This window comes from Macaca mulatta, chromosome X (assembly GCF_049350105.2).
Source record: "Macaca mulatta isolate MMU2019108-1 chromosome X, T2T-MMU8v2.0, whole genome shotgun sequence".
Classification (NCBI taxonomy): domain Eukaryota; kingdom Metazoa; phylum Chordata; class Mammalia; order Primates; family Cercopithecidae; genus Macaca; species Macaca mulatta.
Window position 1 is genome coordinate 131,782,310 of NC_133426.1, and position 26,129 is coordinate 131,808,438.

At 39.1% G+C, this 26,129-nt stretch overlaps 1 pseudogene; it reads right to left on the reverse strand.

Moving 5' to 3' along the window:
* Positions 1–960: 960 nt before the first annotated feature.
* Positions 961–24,931, reverse strand: LOC100428615 (filamin-binding LIM protein 1 pseudogene; annotated as a pseudogene).
* Between the last annotated feature and the right edge of the window lie 1,198 nt (positions 24,932–26,129).

A 26,129-nucleotide genomic window follows, 5' to 3' on the forward strand; every position in this document is an offset into this window, starting at 1 on the left:
TCCTAATGGCCCCTGTATGTTTGGAAATATGGGTATGTGCAGGTCTTTTTTTTTTTTTCCTACTGGGTTTAAATTTAGAGCTGGTATGATAGAGGAGGAAGAGTAGAAATTGTAGTGGTGGAGGAAGAGGGGAAGGATTCCAGGTGCTGCCAGTAGTGATGGTCGGAGTGGGCCTGGTGTCGTGGCCTTGCAAGCACTTATGGGGGTGGTGGTGATAGATGAGGAACATGGGTATTGCTCTGAGCAAGGGAATGCAGGGGAAGTGGGAAGAGGCCTATTAGAATCTTTGAAGGCCTCAGAACAAGAGAAGCAATATTTCCTCTTACTGCTCACCCATTCCTTCACTTCTTCATACCCCGCTAGTGGAGCCTAGGCAGGAGCAGCATTGCCTTCACACTCCCATTTCCATTTCTACCCTTTAATATAAAAGCGGAATCAAAAGAAGCAGCTCGAATAAGGGCATGTCCTGTGGGACATCGGTTGGCAGGGTTGAATGTGGAAAATGCTTCTCCGCCCGCCTCGGACTCCCAAAGTGCCGGGATTACAGGTATGAGCCACCGTGGACAGCCTAAAAAGCACTTTTTAAGGGATCTTGGAGTTTTTCCTCAAATGGCTCAACCCTGCAAGCTGGACTGTTCCTGGCACCCCTACCAGACAGCTACAGTCAATACTAGGGGTCTAAGTTCCCCTGGCCAGACTCCCCCCACCTTCCCCCTGGAAGAGGGGTGGGGCCAGCAGGGAATTCTGGGGGTGACACTCATGGTCCAGGAGCCTTCTGGTGCCCAGAGGGTAGAGTGGAAGTTCTGGGGGCGCTCAGCCCCGCTGTGTCCTGGACAGGCTGGTCCCCATGGAAGCTCAGAAGGAAAGAGTGCAAGAGCAGGTCAGGAAGGGAAACCAAGTCAGGAATGGGCCCCAGCCAAGGTTAGTGGTCCCCTCACTGCCCAACACCCAGCGGCGCTCTCAGCAGCACCCAGCAGCACTCTGTTTCTTGTGGCACTGCTTGCAGAAGAGATGGTTGTCCAGGGGATAAACAGCCTTTGTCCCTGGACTCCACAGACAGGAGGATCCTACAGTCCTCACACCTGTAGCAATTTTCATGGAAGTTTCTTCCCATGCACTTGATTTTGAAGGCATCTTTCCCATCCCAAGGAATGATGGGATTCTCACAGATGCTGCATACGGGGGAGAATTTCTTGTAGAAGTCGTCCAGGCAGTACACCTCGTTTTGGCTGCCCAGGGCAAAGCTCATCTTCGATGCACCGGGTGCAGGTCACACACATGAAGCAGGAGGGGTGGAAGGCCTGGCCCAGGGCCCTGATGATGTACTCCCAGACCATCTCACCACACTTGCCGCACTTCTCCAGCGTGTCCTGGTAGCAGAGTTCACAGAGGGGTCACCCATCCTGCTAGAAGCTCTGCCCAGCCAGCTGGCGGAGGCAGGTGTGCCACGTGAAGCACTGGGCATGGTACGGCCTCTTCATGGCCTCCACAGTCAGCTCCTAGGGGGACATGTTTTGTGGCAGAAGGCACAGATGTCTGTGGACAACTATCTCTCAACAGGCTCTGCTCGGGGAGGCGAAAGCTCTTCCTCCCCAGGCATGAGGGGACGGGGTCCAGGCTGGACTGAAGGTCCTTCTGCCGGGGCCTGTGGTCGGAGTGGGGACAGGGGCAGGTGCAGCTGCTCTAAGTCTGCAATGAGTGAGGCCCCCATTGGAACAGGAGTCTCTTCTTCAGAACGCAGGAGCACCGGAGGGGGCGGTGGTGGGGGTGGGACGAGGTCCAGGTCAGGAGGAGGGAGTGAGCATCCTTCATTGGAGAGCTGCAGAGGTGCAGCTGGCACTGTCGCTGCAGCCCTGCCAGGGGGTGCCCAGGGGCTGGGCTTCCCCTGTAAGCCAGCTCTGGGTGCCTTCATGGGAACAGGAGCCTCCCAGGGGAGGCCACACCAGGCCTCACAAACCATCTGCCTCCCTTCCTCAACCACAGCTACATCACGGCGCGGGAGTGCCATGGTGATAAAGACAGATGATGCCACACTCTTCTCAGGCTTTGAGGCTATGACTTCAGCTCCTGGTGAGGCTGGAATCCAATTCTCCTGGAAGGCCCAAAGGTCCGGAAGTTCAGGCCAGCTCCTCTTGTCAGCCCGCGCCCCGGTGGCTGTGATGCCGTACTCCCATCCATAGGATTCGACCACCTTGACTTGGTAACTGGAGTTTGCTTACTTGAACCACTGCCTCACGTGCTTCGATAAAGTAATGCATGAAACCACCAACTGAAATAAAACTTAAAAATTCACTAGAAAACAGTGTAGGCTCAGCATTTGACAGTCATAGAGTCTTCTCAGAGAAATTTCCTTATTTCTATTACCACCTAGAAGAAAGTGATACTCATCATATTAGTTTGCTAGGGCTACCTTAACAAAGTACCACAGACTGGATGGCTTACACAACAGAAATTTAGCTTCACAGTTCTGAAGGCTAGAAGCCCGAAAGAAAGATATTGGCAGGGTTGGTTCTTTCTGAGGGCTATGGGGCAATAATCTGTTCTAGGCCTTTCTCCTGGGCATGTGGATAGCTGTCTTGTCCCTGTGTCTCTTCACATTGTATCCCCTCTGTGTGTGTCTGCCTTTGTCCAAATTTCTGCTGTTTATAAGAAGAGCAATCATATTGGATCAGGGGCCTCCCTAGTGAGCTCATTTCAACTAATTAAATAAGGTCACATTCAGAAGTACTGGAGTTTAGATATTCAACATATGAATTTTTGGGGGGGGGGACACAATTCATAACACTAATAAATATAGTTTTTCTACTTAGACATCTGAATTTTAGAACAATTAAGACTATTAAAACTCTTGGAACTCTTGTGTAGTATAGGGGATAAACAGAATTTGAATCCTAGCACCGGCAATTGCTAGCTATGTGATATTAAGCAAGTTGCTTAGTCTTTCTCTGCCTCAATTTCCCCATCTATAAAATGGGAATAATTATACCTACTGAATAGGGGTGTTAATTAATATATGAAAACATGCTTAGCACGTACTAGTTTCAATTTATAAAACCATTTATATGATTATTCTTCATTACCCAGAAGTAACAGTGAAACCCAACTGATTGGCATTAAACAGGCAGTCTCTCTGAATAGTTAACACAAAATACATACATATGGACATATACAAATTTATAGCTTCTCACTAGTGAATGGCAAAGCTTGTTAATATCTATTATTTATTTTAAAAAAACAGTATTCATTTGGCAGAGAGGAACATAGTGCTAAAGAGTCTTGAGTTTCTGTTCTATCTAGGGAAATTAACTTCACTCATTATTTCTATGGTTTAACCAGTTAAGTGAGTCAGTTACAGATCAGTTGGTATACATATCACCCATTGAATATACCAAAAAACACTGCAAGATAAATCAGCTTTTTAGTTTTTATGGTAATTTCATCTCTTGGTGCTCCCTGTTTTATAAAAAAGAGAAAACATCCTTGATTTTGAAGGAAGTGAAAATGTAACTAGCAACACATTAATTTGATTCCAGCAGCTAAAATTTCAGTTGAATGCACTATAATTTCTTTATAATTATAAGCATTGTGGTGTGGCTAGGTTACCATGCCTTTTTTTCTGGCTGATCATCTTCCTATACTGTAATCATATTCTGAGAATCAGTCTGTAGCTAAGAGTGATTTTTATTGTTGATTTCATATAATTACTATGTGAGGGTAGTACATTGGAGCTTTTCATTATAAACACTATGGTAATTGATCATTCCAACTATTGGTTTGAATAACTTAAATGTAACCTGTAATTTCCACAACCTGAAATCAATAAGGTACATTTATTTTTAATTAAATGGATGCAAAAATAAAACCTAGGTAAAATGTGCAAATAAAAACAATAATTTAGTTTTAAGTACTGTATTGGTTATCTATTGCTGTGTAACAAATTACCAGAATTTAGCAGTTAAAGTAATGCACATTTATTATCTCATAGTTTCTGTGGGTCAGGAATCTGGGTACAGCTCAGCTGGGACCTCTGCTTTAGGGTCTCTCACAAAGCTGCACTAAAGACGTAAGCCAGCGCTGGGAGCTCATCTGAAGTCACCACTGTGAAAGGATCCATTTCCAAGCTCACCCATGTAGTTATTGGCAGGTGTGGTAGACAGAATAATGGTCACTGAAGATGTACGTGTCCTAATCCCTAGAAAACATGAATATATTATTTCACATGGCAAAGAAGAATTAAGATTGCTAATCAACTAACCTTAAAATAGGGAGATTATCCTGGATAATCTGTGTTGGTGCAATGTCATCATAAGGCGTATAAAAGGTGGAAGTGAGAGGCAGGAGAGCAGTCAGTGTGAGAGTGATGCGATATGAGAAAGATATTCATACACGTATGAATGTTCTGTACTCATTTTGATAGGGGCATTGGATTCTTAACTTACTTTGTGTCGACTGCAGGTCATATCCTGTGTTCAGTGAACCACATACCCTAATATTTTTCATTGCAGAATTAAATTGATCACAGATTCCATAGGAAAAGTAACTAAAGGACTTAAAACAAATTATAAAGATTATTACAAAATACAGAAATCTCTCCTACCCTCTTATCAGAGACACAGAAACAGAACTTTAAAATTAAATAAGCTGATTCTTGAAAACCATGTACACAAAGGTCTTACATGTGTCTAAGGCCTTCAGCTCTTTTTCGTGGAGTTTATCATCACCCTGAATAGCTCAATATTTAGACATGTAGAAACAAGTCTCAACTGAGAAAAGCCACTTACTTCTCCCCTAATTTGTTATAAGTAAAAGATTGATTTTGAGCACTGAAAGTGAGGATTATGTAATGCGATTTCTCCTCAAAAATGACAACTTGACAATGATTCAAACTGGACATCCTTTTATCTTTATAAGAAAAACAGCATGAATATGTTGATTTAATTTCCTCATCATAATAACGAATTACATGACCAGCTAAAACACTGTTAAAGAATTCACATATTATCATATTCCACCCCTAGGAATACTTGAATGCTTTATAGAGCTACTTTGAGCTAAGATAATATTTAAAGAACCCACAAGCGTATTTTTATTTGGAAAAAAACTCACTCTATGGCCCTTTGTTATATTCCTCACTTTTCAAAGAAAGATATGACATTCTTTCCTAGATTGAAATGAGTAACTCACCTTTTGTTTTTCCTACAGTTTGCTTTTACAGGTTAAATGCTTTATGTTTGATTAAAATAATTTATGAATGTGTTTATGCGTGCCTGTGTGTGCATAGAGTCTCTCATATGTGTAAAACGGAAGACAGACCAACTTTTCTGTGAAGCTTAAGGCCCTAGCTTCTCCTGGCCAGAGAAAAGGTGACCAAGTAACAAATGAATAGTTGCTGTGGCATTTTACAAATGCACATAACGTTCATTTTCTCTTCATCCTTGTTTGCACTTGTGATATTCTGTGATACATTATATGATCAAAATAGAACTAATACTGTCCACTAATAATGATGAGAAAGTGACTGAAGGAATATTTGAAAATATGATTGTCTTCTATAGCGTAACAGACAACATATGATGTTGCAGGATTTTTTTTTTTTTTTTTTTGAGGCATAGTCTCGCTCCCTCACCCAGGCTGGAGTGCAGTGAGGCGATCTCGACTCACTTCAAGCTCCGCCTCCCGGGTTCACACCATTCTCCTGCCTCAGCCTCCCGAGTAGCTGGGACTACAGGTGCCCGCCACCATGCTCGGCTAATTTTTTTTGTATTTTTAGTAGAGACGAGGTTTCACCGTGTTAGCCAGGATGGTCTCGATCTCCTGACCTCGTGATCCACCCGTCTCGGCCTCCTAAAGTGCTGGGATTATAGGAGTGAGCCACCGCACCTGGCCGGATTATCTCTTTTTACCTTAAAAAAATTATTTAAATGCAAATGTGCATGAAATTACCAAAATAAAAGCAATATATTGGGGCATTTGTGTTCACTTATTGCTACCATTTTCTGTTGCCTTTTGATATTTATAGCTGTGACTTTTAAACTGCACCAAACACATAGCTTCTGGAAATCATTAATTCATGTATTTGTATGTACACCGTTGTGGATAAATGTTTTATTTTGACGACCTAATATTTTAAGGATTAATGTTTCATGATGATTGGATGTTACACTAGGGTTTGGTGTGCCAAACTGTGCTATGATACATTAAAGGATCCCTTACTGCCTAGATACTATATAGTCACTTTCCCAGAAGCAGTGATAAAGGTGGTTAGAAATGTAAGAATGAACAATACTGTTGAGGACGTGATTAGTGGAACCAGTCATTTTATTTGGGATGCTTTTTTAGACTCTCTGTTTTGATAAGTGGCCTGCCAAAGCAAACAAATGACAACAAAGAGCCTGTTCACAGGGGAATTTGTAAATAAATGACAAAAATTCAGCAGTACTTTGGTAATTCAACTTTTTGGTGATTTACGTATTGTTTTTGTTGTTTTAATGATGAATAATCTAAAGACTATCATCTTATTAGGAGTGGTCCTAATGGGATTTTTCTTTGTAATCAACAAACTAGTCTGCCAAAGTGGGCAGTATTTGAAGTAAAAGGGCTGTTTGCCAGCCACCAAACAAATAGAACATCTGGATATCTGCAGCCATCTCAAATTTGCTCCCAGTAGATCAGTCTGAAGTTGAGGATTCAGGTTGCATTTAGCCAAAACCAAAATAAAAAGTGAAAAAATAATCTGCTATACCTTTAGTTTTTTATATGTGTGAAAAAAACTATACAGATATTTTGAAAATACTCATACTGAATTTTGTCCCTTTAAATCTCTTAGGGATCAGAGACATATTAGTATTCATGTGAGTACTTGATGTTTATCTTGGGGTTTGTTATACTTATTCCTTTAAAATACACATTTATACTACTATGAGTTTTAAGTTTGCTTGATGCCAAAACAGTATCAACTAATATATATAATTTAAAATGTTTAATGTAAGGATTTGTAATCCTGTGGAGTTTTTACATTCTCCCTTAAAAAAAAAATTTAAGGACAATCCTAAAGTCACAAAATGATGTATAGTATATACAGTAATTATTTTTAAAATTATTTACTTCGAAGGTTGAAAAGGACCTTGAAGGTCATTGTATAGTAAAACATTCCGACACTTTAATCCAATTTGCGACATTCCTGCAAAGTGATTTTTTGGATTCCAAGTGAATACTTCACTCTTTCTTTTTACCCAGGAACTTACAACTTCCAGAGACAGCAAAACTTTTCCCTATATTTGGTAACCTTCACCAGGGTGAAAGCTGACATGTGGTAACTTTCACCCAACAGCTCCAATTTCTTCTTTGGGAGTTTAACATAAGGAATTTAAGTATTCATCCATTAGCTCTTCTTTTTCAGATTGAACATTTCTAGTTCCTTTACCTGTTCTTCATATAAAATGGTTTCAAATTCTTTCATCAGTTGACTGCTTTCATATAAACAAACTTTTAACGGCTCACAGAACTGAGTACTATACTCAGTTATGGTCTGTGAAAGATTGTCAGCTCCTTTATTTAAAATACTATAGTTGTAATTAACATAAACTATAACCCAGTATTAATTATAACCTAATTATAATTCAAATTTTAAGTGTGGACTCATTTTGAATTCATTTTAAGCTAAAATATTCAAGTCTTTTTCTTTTCTTTTTTTCACTTTTTCTTTTTTCCTTTTTTAAATATATGCATTGTTGCTAAGTCATGTCTTTCACTTGCTGTATTTGTATAGTTGGCTTTTTGGATCCAAATACCAGACCTTATACTTATCCCTATTATAATTTATCATGTTAGATTTCACTTGTCATTTACCAGTCTGTGATAACTCATAGGGATTCTGATTTTATCATTTAAAACATTTTCTCCCAGTATTAGTCTGTTTTCACACTGCTATAAAGATATTACCTGAGACTGAGTAATTTATAAAGAAAGGAAGTTTAATTGACCCACAGTTCCATATGGCTGGGGAGGCATCAGGAAACTTACAACCATGGAGGAAGGTGAAAGGGAAGCAAATCATGTCTTACATGGCAGCAGAAAAGAGAGAGGATACAGGGGAAACTGCTACTTTTAAAACACATCAGATCTCATGAGAACTCCCTTACTGTCACAAGAAGAGCATGGGGGAACTGCCCCCTTTATCCAATGACCTCCCACCAGGACCCTTCCTTGACATGTGGGGATTACAATTCGAGATGACATTTGGGTGGGGACACAAAGCCAAACCATCACCCCCCAACCCAGATTTGTGGTATCTACCAACTTGCTATTTATATCATTCATACTGGCATGTCGCTGGAGATCTCCTTTTAGGTTAACATTACTCCATTTCAAGTTGACATTATCCCATTAAATAGCATTTTTTTGTTGTTTTAGTCATTCACATTCTAGTCATTCGAATTTAGTCATTACATCCTTTGTTTTAGTTATGTATACTATCATCTGGGTCACATTTCTCTATCCTGTTAAAATCTGATATCTAGGCTGCGCATGATGGCTTATGCCTGTAATCCCAACACTTTGGGAGGATGAGGCTGGTGGATCGCATGAGCTCAAGTGTTTGAGACCAGTGTGGGCAACATGATGAAACCCAGTCTCTACAAAAAAATAGAAAAAAATTAGCCAGGTGTGGTGGTGCATGCCTGTGGTCCCAACTATGTGGGAGGCTGAGGTGGGAGGATCACCTGAGCCCAGGGAGGTCAAGGCTGCAGTAAGCCATGATCATGCCACTGTACTCCAGCCTCGGAGACAGAGTGAGAACTTGTTTCAAAAAAATATCTGATATCTAAAGGCACTATTTTGGGTTATATCCCTGGTCTACCAATTATTAACCCTTCTAGAAGAGAAAATGAAAATTAAAATGAGGATTGTTTTTTTCAAAATCTGTTAAGCCAGCACATAAGTTTTTCTGCAGGTGGTAGGACATGGTTCTGAAGGCATCAGAGTGGTGTTTCACCTGTTATTATACTACTTCCTGAAATAAAATAAACATTTATTTATTGACGGTCTACTTTATTTAGAATATTGTCATAGGAAAGTAGAGCACCAAAAATAAATATATGATCCTTTTCACTGAAACACTTACATTGTGTTTTATGCTCACAGACTGCCCTACTCCAATGTTGCCTAGTCACCCTAGAATTTGATGGCAGTGATCACAAAGGGGACTGACTGGGTAAGACATTATGAGTAGCGTATTGTGAATACATCCTGTTAGAAATAAAAACCAAATCCTAAAATCCAAATATAATGTAGTGTTTTTCGAAATTTTTCTACCACAAAAGAAGTGAATTTTACATTATGGCTTTACAAACACACACACACACACAATGTATACATATGTAGATACATGTATATGTGTGTATGTATGCATATGTATATACAAGTTGAGTATCCCTTATTTAAAATGCTTGGAACGGAAGTGTTCAAATTTAAGACTGTCCCAGAGTTTGGAATATTTGCATTATACTTAAAGGTTCGGTATACCTGATCCAGAAATCTGAAATCTGAAATGCTCCAAAGAGCATTTCCTTTAAGTGTTACATGAGCACGCAAAAAGTTTTGGATTTGGGATTTTTAGACTCAGAGTGCTCAACCTGTAATTGTATCTGTATATGTGTGTACATAATACAGAAAACAAAATCAGATATTTCACAATAATGTTTTCCCCATTGCCAAATTTTCTAAACCTGTTTATTCTATTTAAAATTTTTGTTTGTAATCACTACATTGCTTTTCTGATCTTCATTCTGTGACTGTTCTAAGGTGGAATCTCTAATGATTGTCAGTTTACCACATCATCCTTATACTTAATATAGGGAGACATATACTCAAAGGTAGCAGAGATATTTTCCCAGTCTAAGTACAATGAGGATTTGCAGCCCTCTGTATTATCTAGGTCACCATTTCCCCTGTGTGATCTATTATGATTCTTTTTGTAGAGTATGGCACTCTAGAAAACAATATTTATTTGTCTAGTCTCCCTTGGAACAGGATAGATGTGGGTAGATGTTTGGAGACAAGAACGGAAGTGAACATTTATCAAGTGCCTATCATGTACCAGACATTGATTAAGGTGTTTTTAAAATTTGGTTAGTTTGACCTTCAAAAAATATGAGGATCAGAGACTAGAGTAATCTGCCCAAGGTCACCACACTCCTTTATCCAAGAAATCTGGACTGAGGTCCAAAGTCTTTCTGACTTCAAAACCCATGTATATTTATGACAATCAAAAATATCTCCAGATGTGATGCTTAATATTGAGTGTCAACTAGGTTGAATTGAAGAAGGCAAAGTGTTGTTCCTGGGTGTGTATGTGAGGGTGTTGACAAAGGAGATAAACATTTGAGTCAGTGGACTGGGAATGGCAGACTCACCCTCAATCTACGTGGGCACCATCTAATCAGCTGCCAGCATGGCTACAGTAAAGCAGGCAGGAGAAGATGGAAGAGCAGACTTGCTGAGTGTTCCAGCCTTCATCTTTCTCCCATGCTGGATGCTTCTGCCCTCAAATATCGGAATCCAAGTTCTTCAGCTTTTGGACTCTTAGACCTACACCAGTGGTTTGCCAGAGGCTCTCGGGCCTTAGGTCACAGACTGAAGTGTGCACTGTCGGCTTCCCTACTTTTGAGGTTTTGGGACTCAGACGGACTTCCTTGCTCCTCAGCTTGCAGGTGGCCTATTGTGGGACTTCACCTTGTGAGTGTGTGAGTCAATACTCCTTCATAAACTCGCTTTCATACATACATCTATCCTATTAGTTCTGTCCCTCTAGAGAACCCTGACGAATACACATGATAATGCCAAATATACTCGTAGCCCCACTGAGGAATCAGGCAAGGTACAAAATTACCCCATTAAAAACCACTGCTTCAGGTCATAAGCTTGTAAGTGGGGAGCTAGTAGTCAAATTTGAAGGAAATTAAAAAATTTTACCCCCAGATATATTTTTTGACATATTTTGAAATGGCTACCAATTGGCCAGCGAACAGAAGTGGCCTTGGAAAGCTGTTTTCTGGTGGGAAAAATTTGTATTTGTAGAGCGTTTCCATTAATGAAGCCATACCTCTGCTTTCCACATCTTTCCTAGATCCAGGAAAGACTGAGAGTCTCACACCTTAAGAAACCTGAAAAGAAACATTTACTATCTATTCCCTTTGAGAGAGACTTCATCTTCATCTAGCCAAGCCTCTTCCTTTCTTCCTCCTATAACCTGCCTTGCCACTAAAATCTGTTTTTTGACATACTTTTAGTTTACACTCTTTCTGTAATTTCAAGATGGTATACAAGTTTCTGTTACTTATTGGAAAGTTGGATCTTCATTCTGAAGTCTCTCATGTCTACACATTAAATACATTTACATTTCTTTTCTCCTATTAACATGCCTCGTGCAAGTGTGAACCCCGAAAATCTGAGACAGGTCTCAGTTAATTTAGAAAGTTTATTTTACCAAGGTTAAAGACACGTGCCTGTGACACAGCCACAGGAGGTCTTGAGGACATGTGCCCAAGGAGGTCAGAACACAGTTTGTTTTTATGCATTTTAGGGAGACATGAGACATCGATCAACATATGTAAGATGAACATTGGTTCGGTCTGGAAAGGCAGGACAACTCAAAGCAAGGAGGAGGCTTCCAGGTCATAGGCAGATAACAGGTAAATGGTTGCATTCTTGTGAGTTTCTGACTAGCCTCTCCAAAGGAGGCAATCAGATATGCATTTATGACAGTGAGCAGAGGGGTAACTTTGAATAGAATGGGAGGCAGGGTTGCCCTAAGCAGTTTCCAGCCTGACTTTTCTCTTTAGCTTAGTGATTTTGGAGCCCCAAGATATTTTTCTTTCACACAAGTGACTTTTAGTAAACTTTTGGGGGTCCAAGAGCCTATGGCCTCAAATACTAACTGAAGTATTTGATTCTAAATGCCATGATTTTCAACATTATGTGACACAGTAGAATGTGCCATATATAAGGCACAAAAAAATAAGGTAAGCAGAAAAAAAGGGTACCTGCTATGGGAACTTAGGTCTGGATGCCAAACTTGACCTAATTCACATGTTTTTAAATGGAAAACTCACCATAATTGGCTCCTTGTATTAGAGTTCCATAATACTAAGGGGAATGAATAAGTGTGAGGGCTTCAGGCCCTTTTCTGAAGTTAGTTAAAAGAACTTCCTGGTCAGGGACACACATGTGCAGGTGGTAGTAAGAACTGCAAGACATCAGGCCCTTTAGCATTTTCTCAAAATACTCAAAGCAATAGAAGTAATTCTGCAAAGCTCTGACATGAACCAAGATATGTGGATATATTCAAACTACCTTTTGTTGGCTCACTAAAGTGAAGGTACTAGAGGAGCAGAGTAGACATCTTCAAATTCATTTAAAAATGGTAGGAATCTGAGATTCTCATTACTGTGCTTAGTTCTCAGAGACAGTTATATTCTGAACCTCCTTTCAGTTCAAGAGAAATATTAAAGAACAAAATGAAAACCAAAAGAAGGCAAATTTTGGACCCTGGAACTCTGCATCTAGGCACCTTCCACATGATTTACTGCCCATGGTGCAGAATACAAATAATGGCCATGCCAGCATGTGAAAGCTTAAAATACATTCTAATGAAGATCACATTGTGAACATTGCCAAGGCAGAATAAAATGCAATCAGGATTTAAATGTGTCTAAAATAATAGCTCCTTGGATTCAAGCACACTGATTAATGTCAGAGACACTTATGAAATGCTGTTGCCTGGTCATCAGTGTTATTTTTCTTGTGGAACATTTCGTACAAGAAGCAATAAATGAAGAGTAATAAACTAAGAAAAGAATACCTTATTCTATAAAATTAACATGACTCAGTGAAGTGCTTTAGTTACAGGTGATCTATGTTCCAAGATTGACATGTTATCAGCATAACTTACTTTGAAATATGCATACTACAAATATTTCTGAAATATTCACCTTTCACAGCAGATTCTCTTGCTTTCCTCATATCTGCATATAAATGTAAATTTTGTGCTTACAGTATAGTCAGCTTTTTTTTTTTTAATTTGAGGAGCTGAAATTAGCTTTAAAGATAACTATCTTAAAGTATCTTAGCTTCAAAATGAATTTTAAAACTTCTTTTTCTTTTTGAAACTCTTTGTTTCCCTCCCTTCCCACTGGACACTCCTTTCACTGTGCTGCTTTATCTAATGTGCTAGCTTAGAAATTCCAGGGGCTAATCTTCAAATGAACCGGGCATAGAGACTCAACTATGGAATCCTCCCCTTCTACAGATTACCTCAAAGCAGTAAATCTATGACTCAGTCATTGTTGAAATGGCACCAGTTCGCACTCCAGCTGGACAATAACTCAAGACAGCCATTGGAATGAGACGTGTAGTCCCTGTATCCCTCACTCCTCAAGTATGTTTGTCATACCAAGTTTCTTTTCTTAAACTCCTTACCAAAGCTAAGATTTGAAATGGTCTTTTGGAGGCATGCACTTAGGCATTTCTCAACAGCTAGTGTTTAGTTAATAAAGCTGCTTTCCTTTCACCACACTTCACCTCTTGTGTGATTGGCTTCTCAGGAAGTGAGCAGCTGGACTTGCATTTGGTTATAATATCATTTGAGGAAGAAAATGTGCTTAAATCCTAAAAAGAACATCAGAGTAACCTGAAAGCATTTCCCACTTCAATTTTATAACTGAGATAGTAGTTAAACACATGTTTACAAAGGCTGACATGTTTAAAAGACTGGGTCATAAGAGTTAGTGATAAAAGTACATGGTAAATGCTCTCTATTATTCTTCTTTGTCTGAAAAACAAAACAACAATGAACATAAAGAAACAGGCTCACAGTGTGCATCTCTCATACCTCATACATGCTCTCTCTTTCTTGTGAGGATAAAGTTGTTACAGAGCACAATACTCATAAAAAAAAACCTAATGAAATTATCACCCATTGCTAAGAATGAAATAAAACTGATAGAATTGTTCACTGTTACTTTTTTCAAATAACACTTTGATTTAGTAAGGAAAAATGCTGGTCATTATAAAATTTCAGCATTGCAATGTAGCATTAACTATATATCTATCAACTATAGCTCTATCCCCACTATCACCATTACGTAGCACAGAGAGGAAGGGTTTGGGAATGGACACCTATATGCTAGTCCTGGTTTTATTTCTGTTTACATTTTTAGTCTCTTTCCATCATCTGTAACACGAGGTTTTGATAAAGACAAAATGAGGAATGTATGAAAAGCAAATGCATCATTGTTGGAGGAAGACAATTGGTAGATTCTATTTATAAAATTATTAGCACAAATGCTAGATTTGGCCTGTTATGGTAGAGTAGGAAAACTGTTTGACAACCAAGAAACCTGGATCCTAGTTGAGTACTGTCACTAGTTAACTATGTTACTGTAAACAAATTGTTTAGGTTATCTGTGACTCAATTTCTTCATTTTTAAAATGAAACATTAAATCAGATGATGTAGCACTGTAATTCTTTCCCCTCCAACAATTTACATTTCAGCGATGTTGCCTCATATGGAAAAAACAGATCTTGGCCGTAGCTACCTGGGAACTGCCTTATTATCATTCATTGTGAAATTATTACTAGAGTTTAAAAGAGTTGCTTAAGAATTAGTGCAACAGACTTAAAGTATAAACGATTCAGTATGATGCTCATTGGTAAAGAGCTAAGCATAGCAGTTCATGCAACATGGCATATTGAACTAATGCATATGCCTTTTTAAAACTTGCTACATAAATGAGCCGAAGATGTCCTCTGTATATTGGCCCCTACGTTGTTTATTTCTTCACAGCAGGCTGAGACTCGTTAGCTCAAATGCTCTCTGGCACCACACTCAAATTTTTACACATCCCATTGTTTTAAACATACCCCAAATAAGCAGATTTTTAGCCATTTAGAGTCTGCCTGCTTTGCATATCCTGTGAAACTGCACATCTGTTAGCCCTAGATAAGATAAATCCTGTGGCTATACAGGCCCCAAGCCACTGCTGCCCTTCAAAATTCTCTGACCCAGTGATTCCCCAAAGTGCTGCTGAGTGACATCACCCCATCACATGAACCCCATCTTTAATTCTCCTCTCCCCTGGGAGTCCTTGTGTCCTATTCCTCTTCTGGATGGTTGTCCTGTACCATAGCCTTGGGCAATATCATGCTGTGAGGGACTTCCCTTGCATGCAAACCTGTCAACCAATGTGTCACCCAAATAAAGCCTATGTGTGCAACTGCTGTATGTGGGAATTAAAAACACCTATAGGAACAAATTTTTTAAAAAATAATGATCTAAATTAGAAACCATAATGGAGATTATTAAATACTTATAACTGAAGAACAGTAAAACCACTATAAACCAAAACCTGTAGAATGAAGAAAAAGTAGTATTTAGAAGGACCTTTATAGCCTAAGATGAATGTATTTGGAAAAAAGAAAGATTGAAAATTACTGAGGCAAGTATTCACTTTGAAAAGTTAGACAAATAACATTAATATAAACTAAAAAAAAAAAAAGAAAAAAAATAAATAGAAGAGCAGACACTAATTCAAAGAAAAGACAAAGAAACAATAGAGAGGATTTCAAAACCTGAAATACTAAGATATAGAAATTTCTGGCAATGTTGAATAAATAGAAGGCACAATCAAATATTATTAGTATTAGTGTAAAAAGGGGGTCATAGTATTGCTTTGGTAGGAACTTTTAAATTTATAACAACATATTATGAACAACTTGATGCCACTAAATGGGAAAACCAAAATGAAATGGAAAAGTTTTAAGTTAAATATGGATTAATAAAACTGGATTAGGGCTTACTCAATTGTTCAAAACAGTCTTACAAACATTAAATATATTGGATTAATATAAAACTATTTCTTTCTAAAAGTATGAGGTTGATAAGGTGTCATTAGGCGTGCTTTGCAAAACCTCCAGGAATAGATAATTCCTGTCTTTATTCAAACATTTTCAGAGAGCAGAAAATGAAGGTGTTTCTTCTGCTTATTTTATAAGACAACAATAGGCCAGCCTCAGAAACATAGGTCTAAAAGACTCAATATTTTATTACCTAACATAATCCAGCAATGTATTTTAAAAATGTAACACAAGGATGATTTATCCTAAAAATTAAGGATGGTTTAGTATTAGAAAATTTACTAAAAAATTAAAAGAGGTAAAGAAAATAAAATAATATTCTCTGCATCTATTAGATGCAGAAAAATCTTTTAATAAAATTAGTATATATAATTCTAACAACTGTAAACTTCTTTAACTCTATCAATGGTATCTATCAAAATCTTACATGAACACAACACTTAATAGTAAAATACTAGGTGCATTATTTAAAGCCAGCAAGCAGATACAGATGGTCATTCTCATACCTTTTCAACATTGCAATAAAAGTTTTTACCTAGTACAAAAGAAGAAAAGGAATAGGGATCAGAAAGGAACAAAAAATGTCTTTAATCAAAGATGATTTAAGTTTCTAAATATATAACCTAAGCAAATATTCAGACCAAAGTGTGTGTGTAATTAGAAAACAATTAAAATTTAAAATACTCTTTTCTCAGAAAACCCATAAGGTAACTAGTAGTAAGTCTAATTACTGTGTAAGACCTATTTGAAGAAAATTCTATTTATATCTTTATTATCTGCCAAAAGATAGTGTAAAATAAATATGTACATAACGGTGGCATGCAAGGATTCAATATGGTTCAGATGTCAATTCTTACCAAATTTTCTTTTAAATTAAGTGGAATTTCACTTCAAATAACAACTGGATTTTTAGCGGATCCATGGAAATATGATGAAGAACAATCAAAACAATTTTTCAAAGGGTCCATTTTGGCCATTAGTTTTCAAAACACATTATAAAGATATAAACAAAAACGTAATATTGGAGGGGAGGGCATGTCTGTGTGTGTGTGTGTGTGAGAGAGAGAGAGAGAGAAAGAGAGAGAGAGAGAGGAGAGAGAGAAGAAAATAGTGTAACAGAAGAAAACTACACTTAAATGAGAAATTAGTATGTAACAGAAGTGGCATGTATATTGGAAGAAAGGAGGGATTAAACAATAAATTCTTCAAGGAAACAAAGGATTAGAAAATGTTAGTATTTCAACATACCAGAATCTCTGGGACACATTTTAAGCAGTGTGTAGAGGGAAATTTATAGCACTAAATGCCCACAAGAGAAAGCAGGAAAGATCTAAAATTGACACCCTAACATCACAATTAAAAGAACTAGAGAAGCAAGAGCAAACACATTCAAAAGCTAGCAGAAGGCAAGAAATAACTAAGATCAGAGCAGAGCTGAAGGAGATAGAGACACAAAAATCCCTTCAAAAAAATCAACAAATCCAGAAGCTGGTTTTTTGAAAAGATCAACAAAATTGATAGACCGCTAGCAAGACTAATAAAGAAGAAAAGAGAGAAGAATCAAATAGACACAATAAAAATGATAAAGGGGATATCACCACCGATCTCACAGAAATACAAATTACCATCAGAGAAAACTATAAACACCTCAACACAAATAAACTAGAAAATCTAGAAGAAATGGATAAATTCCAGGACACATACACCCTCACAAGATTAATCCAGGAAGAAGTGGAATCCCTGAATAGACCAATTACAGGTTCTGAAATTGAGGCAATAATTAATAGCCTACCAACCAAAAAAAAAAAAAGTCCAGGACCAGACAGATTAACAGCCGAATTCTACCAGGGGTACAAAGAGGAGCTGGTACCATTCCTTCTGAAACTATTCCAATCAATAGAAAAAGAGGGAATCCTCCCTAACTCGTTTTATGAGGCCAACATCATCCTGATACCAAAGACTGGCAGAGACAAAACAACAACAACAACAAAAAAAGAGAATTTTAGACCAATATCCCTGATGAACATCGATGCAAAAATCCTTAATAAAATACTGGCAAACCGAATTCAGCAGCACATCAAAAAGCTTATCCACCATGATCAAGTGGGCTTCATCCCTGGGATGCAAAGCTGGTTCAACATACGCAAATCAATGAATGTAATACATCATATAAACAGAATCAAAGACAAAAACCACATGATTATCTCAATAGATGCAGAAAAGGCCTTTGACAAAATTCAACAGCCCTTCATGCTAAAAACTCTCAATAAATTCGGTATTGATGGGACATATCTCAAAATAATAAGAGCTATTTATGACAAACCCACAGCCAATATCATACTGAATAGGCAAAAACTGGAAGCATTCCCTTTGAAAACTGGCACAAGACAGAGATGTGGCTGGGCGCAGTGACTCACGCCTGTAATCCCAGCACTTTGGGAGGCCGAGGTGGGCGGATCTCCTGAGTTCGGGAGTTCAAGACCAGCCTGACCAACATGGAGAGACCCTGTCTTTACTAAAAACACAAAATTGGCTGGGCGTGGTGGCACATACCTATAATCCCAGCTACTAGGGAGGCTGAGGCAGGAGAATCTCACTTGAACCTGGGAGGCAGAGGTTGCGGTGAGCCGAGATAGTGCTATTGCACTCCAGCCTGCGCAACAAGAGTGAAACTCCATCTCAAAAAAAAAAAAAAAAAAAAAAAAAAAACACACACACAAGGATGCCCTCTCTCACCACTCCTATTCAACATAGTGTTGGAAGTTCTGGCCAGGGCAATCAGGCAAGAGAAAGAGTTTTAAATTTTCTCTTAAATTAATAAGATATGACTCCATATCTTGCATCCAGGGCACACCCAAAGCCTCAAGCAGCCCTGTCCCCATCATTTTGCTGGTCATAACCCATATGGCTGCTCTCACAGTTGGAATCTAACGACTGTGGGTTTTCCAGGCTGAGAGCGCACATGTAATCGATCACCTGATGAGTTCATCTTGCCTGCTTCCTAGGAAAGCCAATGCACTGAGAACAGCAGTTTTTTGCAGAAAAGTTTAATAATCATAGTGCTGGTGAAGTGGACAGACAGGAGTAATTACTCAAATAAGCTACCCCAGGAACTCAGGGGCTAGGGTTTTATGGATACTTTAACAGGTTGAGTGCTAGGGAATGGGTTCTGCTGATTGACTGGGAATGAAACTATAGGAATGTGAAAACAATCCTTGTGCACTACATCAGCCTCTGTTTTGGGGCCACAGAATGAGTTAAATTATGTGTTAAGGGTCCAGGTGGAGTCAATAAGTTGCCAGAATGCAGAAGTATGAAAGTCATCTCAAAAGACCAATCTCATGTGATGTCACCTATTATCTATAGGAGTAACTGAAGAAGTTACAAATCTTGTGACCACTGGCTTTATGACTTTTAAGCAGTAACAGATTATAGAAAGGCAAGCTAGGAAACAATGACTGGTTATCATTTAACTATGCCTACATTTTAGCAGAATTCAAGGCCCTCCTATAATCCTGTGACCTTTCATTAGTCTTATGAAGGCAGTTTAAGCCCCTGAACAAGGAAGGAGTCAGTTTTAGAGAGAGACTGTCATCATCCTTGCTTCAAAGCTAAACTATAAATTCTTCCCATGGCTAGCTTTGTCTATGCCCAGGAATGAGCGAGGGCAATCAGCCTGTGAGGCTAGAAACAAGGAGTCAGCCATACTAGGTTTATCTCACTATTATAATGTTTGCAAAAGCAGTTTCACATGCTGCTGGTGGGTCTACCATTCTGGGATCTGAAGGGCTGTGGCCCCATTCCCAGTTCCCACAACTCTACTAGACAGTATCCCAGTGGGGACTTTCCATGGGGACTCCAATCCCACATTTCCACTTGGCATTGCCTTAGTAGAATTTTTCTGCAAGGGCTCACCCCTGCAACAGGCTTCTTCCTGAGCACCCAGATTTTCCCCTACATCTTCTGAAATCTAGGTAGAAGCTACCAAACCTCCATCACTCTTGCATTCTGCCTATCTGTACCCTTATCACCACATGGAAGCCGCCACTCATACCCTCTGGACTGGAGCTGGAGCTGGAGCAGCCGGGATGCATTGAACAGCATCCTGGGCTTGGACCCTGAAACCATTCTGTCTTCTTAGGCCCCTGGGCCTATGAAAAGAGTGGTGGCCTTGAAAAAGTTTTCTGAAATGTCTGGGGCCTTTTTGCCATTGTCTTGAGTATTACCAACCATCTCCCTTTTAGTCATGCTTATCTCCCTAGTAATTGATTGATCCATAGCACCCTCAGATTACTGTCTTGGGAATGCTTTTTTCCCTCTTTATCTCATGGCCTGGCTACAAATTTTCCAAAAGTTTGCACTCTGTTCCCCTTTTAATTATAGAGTCCAACTTTAGGTGATTCCTTTGCTCCCATATTTAATTATAGGCCATTAGAAGCACCCGCACCAATTATTGAGCTTTGTGCTGCTTAGAAATTTGTTCTGCCCGATACTCTAGGCCATCACTCTTAAGTTTGGCTTTCCACAAAGCACAGCCACAATACAGCCAAAGTCTTTGCTCAAGTCATTACAAGGGTGATCTTTGCTCAAGTTCCCAATAACTTCCTTATTTTCATTTGAGACCTCATCAGCGTGGCCTTCACTTTTGTCTTTTTTTAAAAATTTTTTATTTGAGACAGGCTCTCACTTTGTCACACAGGCTGGAGTGCAGTGGCACAACCATGGCTTATTGCAGCCTCAACCTCCCAAGTACAAATGAATCTCCTGCCTCAGCCTTCTGAGTAGCTGGGGCTACAGGTGTTTACCATTGCATCCAGCTAATCTTCTTTTTTTTTTGGGGGGGGGAACAGGGTCCTACTATGTTGTCCAGGCTGGCCTTGACTTCCTGGGCTCAGGTGATCCTTCCAACTTGGCCTCCCAAAGAGTTAGGATTACGGGTGTGAGCCACCACACCCAGCCTACTGTTCTTATTTGTATAAGCATTTTAGACACAACCACTTAACCAGACTTTAGTAAGTTCTGAACTTTCCCTCATTTTTCTGTCTTCTTTTGAGCCCTCCAAACTCTTCCAACCTATTCTCATTACTCAGTTCCAAAGCTGCTTCCACATTTTCCCATATCTTTATAGCAATGCTCCACTTCTCAGTATCAATTTTCTGTCTTAATTCATTTACATGCTATAAAGGAATACCTGAGGCTGGGTAATTTATGGTGAAAAAGTTTATTTGGTTCACACTTCTGCAGGCTGTAAAAGAAGCATGACACCAACATCTGCTTCTGGGTACTTCCACTCATGATGGAAGGTGAAGGGGACCTGGCATCACATGGTGAGAGAGGAAAGAAGAGAGAGAGAGAAGGAGGGTCCAGGGTCCTTGTAACAATCAGTTCTCACAGGAACTAATGGAGTGAGAACTCACTCATTACCCCAAGGATGGCACTAAACCATTCATGAGGGATTCACACCATGACCCAAACACCTGCCTTTAGGCCCCACTTCTACCATTGGGGATCAAATTTCAACATGAGATTTGGAGGAGACAAATACACAATCTATATCAAATGGCTATAATCTTTTTTAAGAAAAGGAAAATAAGAAGTCTTTGTAAAGATGTCGTGAAATTTGAGCCATCATATATTGTGGATGAAGATGCAAAATGGTGCAGGTGCTGTGGAAAAAGTCTGACAGTTACTCATATGGTTGAACATATACTAACACACTATGATCTATAAATTCCACTACCAGGTATATAGACAAGAGAAATGGAAGCATATGTTCACACAAAAAGTTGTACATAAATATTTTAGCAATATTATTCATAATAGTTAAATGTGGAGCCAATCCAAATGTTCATCAATTGAAGAATGAATAAACACAACTGGGTATAGTCATGTAATGGAATATTAGTTAGCCATAAATAAATGGAGTATTAATACATGTTACAACATGGATAAAGCTTGAAAGCATAATGCAAAGTGAAAGAAGACATATACAAAAGATATATAGTGTGCTATTCCATTTATATAATATTTCAAGAATAGGCAATACATAAATACAAAAAGTATGTTTGTTGCCATGATATTGAAGAAGAGGAGAATTGGAAGTCACTTCTAACAGGTATAAGGTTTAGGATGATGAAAGTGTCTGGAATTTGTGGTCATGGTCATACAACATTGTGAATAAACTAAAAAATCACTGAAGTATATACTTTAAAATGATGAATTTCATGTTATTTGAATTATGTCTCAATAAAAATGTAATTAACAAATAGTCAATGCAATTTCAATGAAATATCAATAGACTGTGTTGTTGGAACTCGATAAGCTAATTCTAAAACTTACGTTGAAACGCAAAAAGCCAAGAATAGTATAAAACAATGTTGAAGATATAGTTCAGAGGACTTGATTTACTGGATATAAAGGTCCATTGTAAAGCTACAACAATAAAGGGAATGTTCTATTGACACTGGATCAGATGAATAAACAAAAGGGACAGAATAGAGTGAAAAAAATAGACTTGCACATATATGGACAAAGGAGACACTGCAGAGCAGTGAGGAAAAGACAATCTCTTCCATAACTGTTGTTGGGTCAGTGGACATTATATGGGAAATAAAGTAAACTTAGATCCCCTCACCATATGCAAACTCAAATTCCACATCTAAAAATCAAAGGCAAATCAATAACGTGTCTACAGGATAACATGGAAAACTATCTGCACGAACTAAGGAAATTCAAATAGAAAAATATTTATTAAAAAGGAATGAAAAGCATGAATTTAAAATAAATGCTTGAAAAATAGACACCATTAAAACCCACTTACACCTAGTGTTCCATTATTGGAACTCTAAGCATGTGGGAGTTATTTACATCCTACTGCTCAAGGTCATCACCAAGGTCTGACTGCAAAAATTCAAAAAAATTCAGTCCCAGGCATAAATAGGTTAATATAGTGAACACCCAAGGCATGGCATGGCAAAAATTATTTGTAACACAAATAACTGACAAAAGGCTTATATATAGAAAATGTAAAAACTTGCACAAATAAACAATAAAGTTAGACAACCTAATAAAAACTGCTGGAGATTTAAATGGACACTTCACTATAAGAGGGCATTCAAATGACCAGTAAGCATATGTAAACTTGCTCTTCCGCCTTAGGAAGTAGGAAAGTGCAAATTAAAACGATAATAAAATTTTACTGCAGAATGACTATGATGAAAAAGATGAAAAATACCAAATATTGGCAAGAATATGGAGCAACTAATACTCTGCTGATTAGACTGTAAATTGGTACACACTCTTTAAAATACAGTTGATACTGAATTTGTACGTACCCATGTGACTTAAGATTTTTACTTTTATATACACACCTTATAGAAATATATACATACCTTATAGAAATTTGCACTGAGACATGTATAAGAATGTTCATAGAAGCATCATTTGAAATATCTCTAAACTCAAAACAATTCAAATATCCATCAAGAATAGAATTGATTTGAAACTGTGCACTATATTTATACAATAGATAGTATATTGTAATTAAAGCAAATGAATTACAGCTACATGCAATCAATCATAGGGGTGAATTTTACAAATACATGTATGAATGAAATATGCCAGGCACAAAAAAACTACATTTTGATTGAGTCAATTTATAAAATGTCCCGAAATATGCAAACTTAACTATAACGTTTAGAAATGTAAATAGTGGTTGAATACGGAGAAGAGGGAAGGGGTGGTAGTTGGGAAGGAGTAGGAGTTGGAGAGCCTTCTGGATAATAACTTGTTACATGAATATTCAATTTGTAAAATTCATTTGAGTTATTCATTTCTATTTTTGCACTCTTCTGAAGGTATGCTACACTTCACACACACACACAAATGAAAATACAGCAATGCTACTTCTGGGTATATAACCAAGATAACTGAAAACAGAATCTAGAAGAGATACTTGTTGTACACTTATGTTCATAGCAGCATTTTTCACAATAGCCAAAAGGCAGAAGCAACCCAAATGTCCATCAACAGAAAAATGAATAAACGAAATATAATATATACATACAATGGAATGTCATTCAGCCTTAAAAAGGACAGGGAGGGTGAAGCAAGATAGTAGAATAGAAGGTTCCACTGATAGCACCACCCACAAGGATGACAAGTTAACAACTATCTATACAGAAAAAACACCTTTATAAGAACCAAAAATCAGGTGAGCACTCACAGTACCTGGTTTAAACTTCATTTCACTGAAACAGGTACTGAAGAGATAAAAAACAGTCTGAGTCACTGATGCCATCCCTCCCATACACCCATCAGCAGCACCGTGGTGCAGAGAGCATCGAGCAGAAAAGAAAACCAGACCAAACTCGGCTAATGCCTGCACAAGGTGGGAGCATTTAATCCAGCCCTAGCTAGAGGAGAAGTGCCAATCCCAGTCATCCAAAGTTGAGTTCCCACAAACCTTGCCACCATGGGCTAAAGTGCTCTGGGTCTCTAAGAAAGTTGAAAGGCAGTCTAGGCCATAAGAACTGCAATTCTTAGGTGAGTCCTTGTGCTGAATTAGGCCCAGAGACAGTGGATTGGGGGCCATGTGACATATTGAGACAGCAGCTGGGGCAGCCAAGGGATTCACCCCTCCCCTAACCCCAGGCTGCACAGCTCACGACTCTAAAGGAGACCCCTTATCTCCACTTGAGGAGAGGAGAGAAGAGGAGAGGGAAGAGTGGGGAGGGCTTTGTTTTGCCTGTAGGATACCAGCCCAGCTGCAGCAAGATGGGGCACCGATCAGAGTTGTGAGACCCCTGTTCCAGGCCCTGGCTCCCAGACGACACTTCTATACACACCGTGGGCCAGAAGGGAATGTGCTGCCCTGAAGGGAAAAACCCAGTCCTGGTAGCATATAGTACCTGCTAACTGAAGAGCCCCTGGGCCCTGAATAACAAGCAGTGCTACCCAGGTACTACATCGAGGGCCTTTAGCGAACCGCTGAGACTTGCTGGCTTCAGGTACCAGCATGGCCACAGTAGAGTGGAGCACAGTGTAGGCTCTTGGGGGTCCCTGATTCCAGGACTTTACTCTTGGATGGTATTTCTGGACCTGCCCTGGGCCAGAGGGGAGCCCGCTGCCCTGAAGGGTGAGTCCCAGACCAGTCAGCATTCACCACAAGCTGACCTAAGAGATCTTGTGCCCTCAGGCAGCATTAGTGGTAGTCTGGCAGTTCTCATGGCCTGGGGTGATGGTGGCTACTGGATGAGGCTCCCCTCCATTTAGAAAGGAGAGGAAAGCATGGAAAGCATTGCATCATGTGGTTCAAGTACCAGTTCAGCCACAATACAATAGAAAACCAGGTATACTTCTAAGGTTTTTTATTTTAGTCTCTGACTACCAGACAGCACTTCTGGACCCACCTGGGTTTTGAGGGACCTCGCTTTCCTGAAGGGAAGGATACAGGCCAGGCTGTCTTTGCCACCTGCTAATTGTAGAGCCCCAGAGCCTTGAGTGAACACAGGCAGTAGCCAGGGATCTGTTACAGCATGCCTTGAGTGAGACGCAGCACTGGGCTGGCTTCAAGTCTAACCCAGCACACTCATAGTGGTGGTGGCCACAAGGGTGCTTCTGCTACTCTACTCATTGCTTTAGAGTACTTAAAACAGAGAGAGAGAGAGAGAGAGAAGGAGAGAGAGACAGAGACAGAGAGAGAGAGAGAGAGAGAGAGAGACTCTGTATGTTTGGGAGAAAGCAAGGGAAGAGAACAACTGTCTCTGCTTGGTAACCCAGAGAATTCTCCCAGACCACCAAAGCAGTACTTATATGAGTCTGCAAGAAGCACAGTGTTACTGGGCTTGTGGTGTCCTTAAAGTAAATACAGGTTAGATCACAACATCTAAGTTCTTTCAAATATCTGAAAAGTCTTCCCTAGAAGGACAGCTACAAATAAACCAAGATAGCGAAGACTACAATAGATACCTAAGCCTTTAATGTCCAGACACTGTACAACATCTACTAGCATCAGCACCATACAGGAAACACCAAATGCACTAAATAAGGCACCAGGGACCAATTCTGCAGAAAAAGAAATATGTGACCTTTCAGACAGATAATTCTGGAGGAATTTTGGAAACTGTACAAATAAATGGAAATTAAATAATATACTCCTGAATGACCAGTAGGTCAATGAATAAATTCAGAGAGATTGAAAAATCTCTTGAAACAA